Source organism: Triticum urartu, chromosome 7, assembly GCF_003073215.2.
Source record: "Triticum urartu cultivar G1812 chromosome 7, Tu2.1, whole genome shotgun sequence".
NCBI classification, from domain to species: domain Eukaryota; kingdom Viridiplantae; phylum Streptophyta; class Magnoliopsida; order Poales; family Poaceae; genus Triticum; species Triticum urartu.
In genome coordinates this window covers 589,407,104-589,418,158 of record NC_053028.1, presented here as the reverse complement: position 1 = coordinate 589,418,158, position 11,055 = coordinate 589,407,104, and positions in this window count along the sequence as shown.

Sequence of the window (11,055 nt, the reverse complement as noted above, 5' to 3'; positions counted from 1 at the left end):
CCCCCTCTCTTGTGGAGATCTATTCGATGTAATCTTCTTTTGCGGTGTGTTTGTTGAGACCGATGAATTGTGGGTTTATGATCAAGTCTATCTATGAATGATATTTGAATCTTCTCTGAATTCTTTTATGTATGATTGGTTATCTTTGCAAGTCTATTCGAATTATCCGTTTGGTTTGGCCAACTAGATTGGTAGTTTTTTCCATGGGAGAAGTGCTTAGCTTTGGGTTCAATCTTGCGGTGTCCTTTCCCAGTGATAGAAGGGGCAGCAAGGCACGTATTGCATCGTTGCCATCGATGATAACAAGATGGGGTTTATTTCATATTGCATGAATTTATCTCTCTACATCATGTCATCTTGCTTAAAGCGTTACTCTGTTTTTAACTTAATACTCTAGATGCATGCTGGATAGCGGTCGATGAGTGGAGGAATAGTAGTAGATGCAGAATCGTTTCGGTCTACTTGTCACGGACGTGATGCCTATATACAGGATCATGCCTAGATATTCTCATAACTATGCTCAATTCTGTCAATTTCTCAACAGTAATTTGTTCACCCACCGTAGAATACTTATGCTCTTGAGAGAAGCCACTAGTGAAACCTATGGCCCCCGGGTCTATTCTCATCATATCAATCTCCATCACTTTAATCTTGTTTTGCTTTTTTACTTTGCCTTTACTTTTTACTTTGCATATTTATACCAAAAATACCAAAAATATTATATCTATCAGATCTCACTCTCGTAAGTGACCATGAAGGGATTGACAACCCCTAATCGCGTTGGTTGTGAGTAGCTATCGTTTTGTGCAGGTACGAGGGACTTGAGCGTGGCCTCCTACTGGATTGATACCTTGGTTCTCAAAAACTGAGGGAAATACTTACGCTACTTTGCTGCATCATCCCTTCCTCTTCGGGAAAAACCAACGCAAGCTCAAGAGGTAGCAAGAAGGATTTCTGGCGCCGTTGCCAGGGAGTCTACGCAAAAAGTCAACATACCAAGTACCCATCACAATCCCTATCTCTCGCATTACATTATTTGCCATTTGCCTCTCGTTTTCCTCTCCCCCACTTCACCCTTGCCGTTTTATTTGCCCTCTATCTCTCTCTCTCTCTATCCTCCCTCTCTATTTGCCTCGTTTGCCCATTTGCTCTTGTCTGCTTGTGTGCTAGTTTGTTTGCTTGTCGTCATGGCTAGTCCTCTTTCTGCTCCTTTGTCCCCCGAGTTTGAAGTCCTTCACTTCAAACAAAATCAAGGAGAAAACTTAAAGGATTCTTGGTTTAGAATGATGGAATCTTATCGTAAATGCACCCAAGAAGTAAATTTCAGAATTTTGCTTCGCAACTTTTATGTTCGGCTTAATATCTCTCATAGACAACTTTTGGATTGTGTTGCCAAAGGCAATTTTATTGAAATTGATCCCAGTATCGCGCATGAAATTATAGAAGGTATAGTAGGAACTTTACCTCAACAAAAGGGGCCCCATCATACCCAAGAGGAAACGCAAGTTTTTGAGAAAATTTGCAAAGTAACTAAGATTTTACAGAAATCTCTTGAACCTCTTAAGAGCGTTAGCGTAAATCTTCACCGCATGAATATGTTGATTACTCTTTGCAATAAGCAGTTGGATTCTTTAGATCTCAAGATCTCTGAATATGAAGGGAAACGTAAGGAACCTCCCGGATTCGAGCATAACATCGCCAAAATAATTAAGAATCAAGATGACAATACCTAGATCTATCCTAGCTTTTATGCCTAGCTAGGGGCGTTAAACGATAGCGCTTGTTGGGAGGCAACCCAATTTTATTTTTATTCCTTGCTTTTTGCTCCTGTTTAGTAATAAATAAATTATCTAGACTCTGTTTTGTTTGTGTTTTTTGTGTTTAATTAGTGTTTGTGCCAAGTAGAACCGTTGGGAAGACTTGGGGAAAGTCTTGATGAACTTGCTGTAAAAAACAGAAACTTTAGCGCTCACGAGAACTGCTGTCATTTTTGTTTGAAGAGTGATATTTAGTTAATTCTTTTTGCAGATGATTAATAGATAAATTACTCACGTCCAGCAATTTATTTTAGAATTTTTGGGGTTCCAGATCTTGCGCTAGATACAGATTACTACAGACTGTTCTGTTTTTGACAGATTCTATTTTTCGTGTGTTGTTTGCTTATTTTGATGAATCTATGGTTAGTAAAATAGTTTATAATCCATAGGGAAGTTGGAATACAGTAGGTTTAACACCAATATAAATAAAGAACAAGTTCATTACAGTACCTTGAAGTGGTATTTTGTTTTCTTTCGCTAACGGAGCTCACGAGTTTTCTACTTTAAGTTTTGTGTTGTGAAGTTTTCAAGTTTTGGGTGAATTCTTGTGATGGATTATGGAACAAGGAGTGGCAAGAGCCTAAGCTTGGGGATTCCCATGGCACCCCCAAGATAATCCAGGGACACCAAAAAGTCAAAGCTTGGGGATGCCCTGGAAGGCATCCCCTCTTTCATCCACTTCCACCGGTAATTTACTTGGAGCTATATTTTTATTCACCAACATGATATGTGTATTGCTTGGAGCGTCTTGTATTATTTTTGTCTTTGTGTTTTTAGTATGCCACAATCATCCTTGCTGCACACAACTTTTGAGAGAGCCATACATGAATTAAAATTTGATAGAATACTCTATGTGCTTCACTTATATCTTTTTGAGCTAAGTAGTTTTGCTCTATGTGCTTCACTTATATCTTTTGAGCGTTATAATTTTGCTCTATGTGCTTCACTTAGATCTTTTAGAGCATGGTGGTGGATTTGTTTTAAAGAAACTATTAATCTCTCATGCTTCACTTAAATTATTTTGGGAGTCCCTTAATAGCATGGTAATTTGCTTAATAATAATATGCTTGGTATTCAAGATTTGTGAAACTTTCTTTTGAGTGTGTTGAATACTAAGAAAAGATTGAAGCATGATAATTGTATTGAGATATGGAGGTGATAATATTAAAGTCATGCTAGTTGAGTAGTTGTGAATTTAAAGAATACTTGTGTTAAAGTTTGTGATTCCCGTAGCATGCACGTATGGTGAACCGTTATGTGATGAAGTCAGAGCATGATTTATTTATTGATTGTCTTCCTTATGAGTGGCGGTCGGGGACGAGCGATGGTCTTTTCCTACCAATCTATCCCCCTAGGAGCATGCGCGTAATACTTTGCTTTGATAACTTCTAGATTTTTCCAATAAGTATATGAGTTCTTTATGACTAATGTTGAGACCATGGATTATACGCACTCTCACCCTTCCACCTTTGCTAGCCTCTCTAATACCGTGCACCTTTCTCCGGTATCATACACCTACCATATACCTTCCTCAAAACAGCCACCATACCTACCTATTATGGCATTTCCATAGCCATTCCGAGATATATTGCCATGCAACTTTCCACCATCTAGTTCATCATGACACATTCATCATTGTCATATACTTATAGCTCTAGTGCATCCGTTGCATGGCAATCCCTACTCACTCACATTGATATCTATTGATGGGCATCTCCATAGCCCGTTGATACGCCTAGTTGATATGAGACTATCTTCTCCTTTTTGTCTTCTCCACAACACCATTCTATTCCACCTATAGTGCTATATCCATGGCTCACGCTCATGTATTGCGTGAAGATTGAAAAAGTTAGAGTATGAAACAATTGCTTGGCTTGTCATCGGGGTTGTGCATGATTAAAATACTTTGTGTGGTGAAGATAGAGCATAGCCGGACTATATGATTTTGTAGGGATAACTTTCTTTGGCCATGTTATTTTGAGAAGACATAATTGCTTTGTTAGTATGCTTGAAGTATTATTATTTTTATGTCAATATAAACTTTTGTCTTGAATCTTTCGAATCTGAATATTCATATCACAATTAAGAAGATTTGCATTGAAATTATGCCAAGTAGCACTCTGCATCAAAAATTCTCTATTTATCATTTACTACTCGAGGACGAGCAGGAATTAAGCTTGGGGATGCCTGATACGTCTCCAACGTATCTATAATTTTTGATTGCTCCATGCTATATTATCTACTGTTTTGGACTATATTGGGCTTTATTTTCCAATTTTATATTATTTTTGGGACTAACCTATTAACCGGAGGCCCAGCCCAGAATTGCTGTTTTTTTGCCTATTTCAGTGTTTCGAAGAAACGAAATATCAAACGGAGTCCAAACGGAATGAAACCTTCGGAAACGTGATTTTCTCACCGAACGTGATCCAGGAGACTTGGACCCTACGCCAAGGCATCAGAGAGGCGGTCACAAGGGTGGGGGCGCCCCCCCCCCCTAGGGCGCGCCCCCTGCCTCGTGGGCCCCTCTCGATGCTCCATCGGCGTACTCCTTCCTCCTATATATACCTATGTACCCCCAAACGAACAGATACGGAGCCAAAAACCTAATTCCACCTCCGCAACTTTTTGTATCCACGATATCCATCTTGGGGCCTGTTCCGGAGCTCTGCCGGAGAGGGCCGTCATCACGGAGGGCTTCTACATCATCATAGCCTCTCCGATGAAGTGTGAGTAGTTTACCTCAGACCTTCGGGTCCATAGTTAGTAGCTAGATGGCTTCTTCTCTCTTTTTGGATCTCAATACAAAGTTTTCCCCCTCTCTTGTGGAGATCTATTCGATGTAATCTTCTTTTTGCGGTGTGTTTGTTGAGATCGATGAATTGTGGGTTTATGATCAAGTCTATCTATGAATAATATTTGAATCTTCTCTGAATTCTTTTATGTATGATTGGTTATCTTTGCAAGTCTCTTCGAATTATCCGTTTGGTTTGGCCAACTAGATTGGTAGTTCTTACCATGGGAGAAGTGCTTAGCTTTGGGTTCGATCTTGCGGTGTCCTTTCCCAGTGACAGAAGGGGCATCAAGGCACGTATTGCATCATTGCCATCGAGGATAACAAGATGGGGGTTATTTCATATTGCATGAATTTATCTCTCTACATCATGTCATCTTGCTTAAAGCGTTACTCTGTTTTTAACTTAATACTCTAGATGCATGCTGGATAGCGGTCGATGATTGGAGTAATAGTAGTAGATGCAGAATCGTTTCGGTCTACTTGTCACGGACGTGATGCCTATATACATGATCATGCCTAGATATTCTCATAACTATGCTCAATTCTGTCAATTTCTCAACAGTAATTTGTTCACCCACCGTAGAATACTTATGCTCTTGAGAGAAGCCACTAGTGAAACCTATGGCCCCCAGGTCTATTCTCATCATATCAATCTCCATCACTTTAATCTTGTTTTGCTTTTTTACTTTGCCTTTACTTTTTACTTTGCATCTTTATACCAAAAATACCAAAAATATTATATCTATCAGATCTCACTCTCGTAAGTGACTGTGAAGGGATTGACAACCCCTAATCGCGTTGGTTGTGAGTAGCTATCGTTTTGTGCAGGTACGAGGGACTTGAGCGTGGCCTCCTACTGGATTGATACCTTGGTTCTCAAAAACCTAGGGAAATACTTACGCTACTTTGCTGCATCATCCCATCCTCTTCGGCGAAAACCAACGCAAGCTCAAGAGGTAGCAATCCCTAGTATCCACTATGTTCTAAGATTGATGTTGCTATGAATTTGCGATCCTTAATGCTTGTCACATTGGGCCCGGGGGCCATGATTTCAGATATGAACCGTTTATGTTATCACCATTATATCCATGTTCTAGATCCGATCTTGCAAGTTATAGTAACCTACTATGTGTTATGATCTGGCAACCCCGGAGTGACAATAGCCGGGACCACTCCCGGTGATGACCGTAGTTTGAGGAGTTCATGTATTCATCATGTGTTAATGCTTTGTTCCAATTCTCTATTAAAAGGAGGCCTTAATATCCCTTAGTTTCCAATAGGACCCCGCTGCCACGGGAGGGTAGGACAAAAGATGTCATGCAAGTTCTTTCCATAAGCACGTATGACTATTTTGTTGGGGAACGCAGTAATTTCAAAAAAAATCCTACGCACACGCAAGATCTATCTAGGTGATGCATAATAACGAGAGGGGGGAGTGTTGTCCACGTACACTCGTAGACCGTAAGTGGAAGCCTTATGACAACGCGGTTGATGTAGTCATACGTCTTCACGATCCGACCGATCCTAGCACCGAAGGTACGGCACCTCTGCGATCTACACACGTTCAGCTCGGTGACGTCCCACGAACTCTAGATCCAGCTTAGGTCGAGGGAGAGTTTCGTCAGCACGACGGCGTGGTGACGGTGATGATGAAGCTACCGGCGCATTGCTTCGCCTAAGCACTGCAACGATATGACCGAGGTGGAAATCTGTGGAGGGGGGCACCACACACGGCTAAACAATCAACTTGTGTGTCTATGGGGTGCCCCCTCCCGCGTATATAAAGGAGTGGAGGAGGGGGAGGGCCGGCCCTCTCATGGCGCGCCCAAGGGTGGAGTCCTATTCCCAGTGGGAGTAGGATTCCCCCTTCCCTAGTTGGAGTAGGAGAAGAAGGAAGGAGGAGAGAGGGAGAAGGAAAGGGGGGCCGGGCCCCACCCCAATTCGGATTGGGCTTGGGGGGGTGCCCCCACCTTGGCCACCTCCTCCCCTCTCCCATTAAGGCCCAATAAGGCGCATAGACTCCTCGGGGGGGTTCCGGTAACTCCCCAGTACTCCGGTAAATGCCCGAACTCACCCGAAACCATTCCGATGTCCAAACATAGCCGTCCAATATATTGATCTTTATGTCTCGGCCATTTCGAGACTCCTCATGTCCGTGATCATATCTGGGACTCCGAACAACCTTCGGTACATCAAAACACATAAATTCATAATACCAATCGTCATCGATATAGTCGTACGTCTTCACGATCCGACCGATCCTAGCATCAAAGGTACGGCACCTCCGCGATCTGCACACGTTCAACTCGGTGATGTCCCACGAACTCTAGATCCAGCTTAGGTCGAGGGAGAGTTTCGTCAACACGATGGCATGATGACGGTGATGATGAAGCTACCAGCACAGGCTTCGCCTAAGAACTGCCTCAACTAGGACAATGCCCACATTTTCAGAGAACCATGGTATTGAGCATTATCCTCAGGCGGGTCAATGTGATAGAAACCTAACCCAGGAGTTGCGCTTCCCACATATCTAGTAGAGTTGTGCGGCTTCCTTCTGCCGGGGCAATTATCCACCTTGTGGGTGACCATTTTGCAGATAAAACAACTCTTGGGTTTGGTGCACTTGTCCAGGTGATGTCCTGGTTTTCCACAATTGTAGAAAATCACATCAGAGTAAGCCATAAGACCTGATGCAGGGGCAGGAACAAACTTCTGGGTGTCCTGCTTCTTCTTTTGCTGGTTCTTGTTCTAGGATCTGCCGCTAGTCTGAGAGTCTGATCCCCCAGCAGATTGCTCCGGGAGGGCATTAGGAACCTGCCCAGCTTGTTTCCCCATCTGGGGAGGTGGTGGCCCGTACCATTGAGTAACTGGACCCCCCACTGCTGCTGATGAAATTGAGGTGGGAATTGGCCTAGAAAAACCCATGCAGGAAAGCTACCTTGAAACCCATAGCCGAAGAAAGGCGGTGACCCACCCATCTAAGGCTGCAGGGGTGGCTCTTGCCTCCAGTTGTTGCCGATCTCACCTCTTCCTCCTTTGTGTTTGCCTCGGCCATGCCCCCGACCACTTTCCGCCATGGTTGGAAGCTCTTAGGTGGCGGCAGCAGTGGAGGGTGGGGTACTTATAGGGGCCTAGAGTTGGCTATAGAATCCCTCGGCCAAATCACCATGGTAGCAAGGCAGCGAGGTTGCTTTAGTGGCGGCTCTGTCAGCACCTTTTTTCAATTTTTCTCAGCCCTCCACGCTTTCTGAAGGAATTTGAATCCTCCCCCCTGCTGCAGCACCAACAAAGCAGTAATGGAAGCAGAATCAACAACCCCGACAGGATTTGTTCTGCTTCTCGCCATGGATTCTGGCACAGAGCTAGGGAATCGGCAGATTGAGCTCGTGGGACGAGCATCAGGATCGAACGACATTGAAAGCCCTGGATGAATAACTTGCACCTGCATCATGCCATGCTCACCAGTGCTGATGAATGTCCGAGGCGCCCAGCCATGATCACGTTGATAAGCAGATTTCCTTGCGGATGTCGGTGTATCCTCATCTAGCACCTAGATATTATCCCTCAGGAAGCATAAGGGACCACCAGAAAGCTTGGTAGATTCGGATTGCGGAACTGAAGTTAATCTTTTGTAGTCTTGGGCGACAGATAAGGCATAGGATCCACCTGCTCCTGCTCCGGGGGCACGCTGGTGGGCATGAGGCCAGTCAAGCATTCCCACCTCGGGGCGCGGCGGGGATCGCCAAATTTCGATCCTCCTTTCGCCTAGTGGACAAACGCAATCGGGGGCTCCGAAGGGTGTGTCATCCCACGCTTCTCTGTGAAATCACCCTCGAAGTAGATTCGCAAGGATAGATTCAGCAATTTCCGATCCACATGGGCCTTGCACATCTAAGCATACCTGCGGGAGTGCGGATCTGAATCATGTTCCGCTTCCTCCTCCACTGCCCTCCACTCACGGGAGCATAGGGACCAGGAGAGGGTGTCGTCGCGGATCCGCATCGCCCTCTTCCTCCACCGCCTCCCCCGCATCTCCCTCAAAACGGCCGGTGAGATGGAGCGGAGTAGCTGCAGCATCCGCGAGAACACTTGGTAGACATGCGGAAGGGGCATCATGTACGAGGGGGCGTGCGAGATCTGGGAGGTGGTTCCATGGAGAGCCTGCGAGATCTCGGAGAGAGGGGAGGGGGGCGCCCGTCGATAGGAGGCGGCATGTGGCGGGAGATATAGCGATGGGAGTGACGGCAAAATCTACGACGGCGATTGTCGGTGTCAAAATCGGCGGATCTCGGGTAGGGGGACCTGAACTGTGCGTCTAAGGCGGATGGTAACAGGAGGCAGGGGACATGATGTTTTACCCAGGTTCGGGCCCTCTTGATGGAGGTAAAGCCCTACGTCCTTCTTGATTTATTCTTGATGATATGAGTATTACAAGAGTTGATCTACCACGAGATCGGAGAGGCTAAACCCTAGAAGCTAGCCTATGGTATGATTGTATGTCGTCCTACGGACTAAAACCCTCTGTTTTATATAGACACCGGAGGGGGCTAGGGTTACACAAGGTCGGTTACAAAGGAGGAGATATACATATCCGTATTGCCTAGCTTGTCTTCCACACAAAGTAGAGTCCCATCCAGACACGAGACGAAGTCTTCAATCTTGTATCTTCATAGTCCAACAGTCCGGCCAAAGGATATAGTCCAGCTGTCCGGAGACCCCCTAATCCAGGACTCCCTTAGTAGCCCCTGAACCAAGCTTCAATGACGATGAGTCCGGCGCGCAGTATTGTCTTCGGCATTGCAAGGCGGGTTCCTCCTCTGAATACACCACGGAAGAATTTGAATACAAGAATAGTGTCCGACCCTGCAAAATAAGTTCCACATACCACCGTAGAGAGAATAATATTTCCACAAATCTAATCTGCTAACATGTTTTGGCAACATGACATTATGCCATGGCCCGGTGATTATTTGAACTGTTTCCTTTAACTAGCCCCGCACATAACGAGAGGCAGTTTCTTGACACGTCTTGTCCAAGCAGAGATCGTGTCCCCCTTATTACGGGATTCTCATCAATACGGGTGTGGGTAACCCAACCGTGCTTAGGACTCCTAGATTTTAGGCAAGTCCCAAACGGCCACGAGGAGGACGCTTGATATTCACCCTCTTTATAAAGGGACAAGGCTTTTACTCTTTTCCTCCCATGCTCAATCGAATCCTTCCCCCGCCTCGAGTTCTAACACCCAAAGCCTAGGTCAGGTGCTTCGTACCTTCAATCATGTCCGGATCCAGCCTCCAGGGCCGGTGGATGCCCTCCTCCGTCACGGAAGAGGATATCAAGAAGTTGAGGGAGGCAACATACCTGACCGCCGAAGTTTCGCATCGGCTTCCTACCCGAGGGCAGGTCGTCCCTACTCCTGAACCCAATGAAGACGTCGTGTTCATCCCCCACTTCCTCCGAGGACTAGGCCTCACTCTGGATCCCTTCGTTAGGGGTTTGATGTTCTATTACGGGCTTGATTTCCACGACCTAGCCCCGGATTCCTTTCTCCACATCTCGGCATTTATTGTCGTATGTGAGGCCTTCCTCCGCATTACCCCTCACTTTGGCCTGTGGCTCAAGACCTTTGATGTGAAGCCGAAGACGGTCGAGGGGCAGTATGCAGCGTGCGGGGGTGCATTGATAAGCAAGATTGCCAGAGCTCCGTGGCCAAAAGGTTCCTTTCCAGAGGTGTCCGGATTATGGCAACGGGAGTGATTCTACATCGCCGCTCCCAGAAGTGCGAAGTGGGTAGCTTCCCCCGCCTTTTGCTCGGGCCCTCCACCACAACTGATGTCATGGATCAGTAGGGGGCTGAGCTGGGGTCCAGCCAAGGATGTGCCCATGCTACAGAGCCGCATCCGGGATCTCTTCGAGGGAGATTTTAGTTTGGTTATGGTAGTGCAAGTCATGCTGGTTCGTCAAGTCCAGCCTTGCAAACGCCGGCCCCTCCGCTTGTGGTAATTCAACCCAGAAGGACCGCACACTATTCAGAATTTCCTCGGCCTGATGCACGAGGAGATGTACTAGTCGTTCTTCGGACCCCAAATAGAGTGTCCGGACACCTCCGAGGATGTGGGCCTGAGCAGCAACCGCACCGCGGCCCAAGTAAGTAATCCTCTAGCCGAACACACTGTCTTTCATTTATCATGACGTCATTCTGAAGAATCGCTTTTTGACCGGGACTGGATAACAAAGGCGAAGATGATCCGGTGTTCGGCCCCCCTTACCGAAGGCTTGGACAACCCGGTGCTGGAAAAGATGCTTGAGCCAGCACCTTGCCTGGTGCCCTCAAAGGAAGATGAAGGAGGGGGTAAAGAGGGCCAAAGTGAGCCTCCACCGCTACCTGTTCCAACAGAGGGAACGAGCGCCTCCGTGAGGGAGGATAACCAAGGGAAGGAA